Genomic DNA, 1,267 nt, shown 5'->3' on the forward strand with positions numbered 1-1,267 from the left:
ATATATATATATATATATCGAGAGGGAGAGACCACACCGTGCGTTCTAATGTTTGATTTCTTTTTCTCATTCGAAGCGAACCGTCTTGTTTTACCAGATGGATATGCCTGTTGTCTATTGCCGTTTTGTTGTGTAAGGTTGAGGGTTCCGTGTTCAGTCTTCGTAGCAGCGGTCCCAAACTCCGTTTTCAGATCATCTAGCTCTTATTGTTGCGTACTTCCTCTCTGGCGCATAATTGGGTAGCCATGGGCCCTTACAGAAATATGAATAAGAATGAACGCATCTGAGACCCTACCCTCACCGCACTCCTGTGCACATTGCAACAGTTGCATATACTCGGTTAAGGCACTGTTTCTTCCTAGGGGCTGCTGTTGTTACGCGTACTCCTCTGTCTAGGACACCCTATTGGTGTTAAATATTATATGTAGAGTCTTCTGGGGTTACTTGCATGCACTACGTTGCTGTATGTGGCGTACCCCTTCTGCAGAATATCATCATTTCCCTCTACAGGTTGTTCTCTCCCTCGATTTGCTTCTTTTTGACTTCGATTGAATCCGTCGTTTGCTCGCCGTCACTTTGCTGATGTTATTTCGCTGTTTGTTTAATCTCCCGTTCGCTTGTTTGCTTGTTTTTCGCTGTTTATTTGTTTGCTTGGCTGATTATGTGTTCCTTTTCTGTGTGTTCGTTTGTCTGTTTATTAGTTCATCAGCTAGTTTGGTTGGTTTGTTTTCGTTTGCCTGCTTGTTTGTTTTTTTTGCTTGTTTTTCTGTTTTTATTTGTTTGTTTGCATTCGTTTGTGCATATGTCTGTTCAGTTGTCCTCGATTTACCGGCTAATAGCCTGTTCCTCTGCTGTTCCCTTTGTTTCTGTTATCTCTGTTTCAGTTTTCTTTGCTATCAGTGTTTCTGCGTTCGTTTTTTCACTTTTCTTCTGTATTCTGTGTTTCTGCTATCTGTGTTTCCGTTATCTTCGTTTCCGCTACGTTTGTCTCTGTTACCTCTGCTCCTGTTATCCGTGTTTCTGCTTCCTTTTATTCTATTTCTTTGTTTCTGTTTTCTCTTTTACTGTTAGAATTCAATTACAGATCGATTGAAAAAGGGAGAGGAGCTCCCCAAAGGTGTGGCCAAAGAAATGACAACAAGGCGTTTGTTGTTTGACGAGTGCAAACTAAGAAAAAGCCAATAAAGTGAGTCTATAAACAAGAAAACAGAGAAGCACCGCAACGAGAGAAAACAAGAAGACAAACGACAACAATAAGAATACCATC

This window comes from Eimeria acervulina, genomic scaffold (assembly GCF_000499425.1).
Source record: "Eimeria acervulina Houghton genomic scaffold, Eah_scaff1597, whole genome shotgun sequence".
Classification (NCBI taxonomy): Eukaryota; Apicomplexa; class Conoidasida; order Eucoccidiorida; family Eimeriidae; genus Eimeria; species Eimeria acervulina.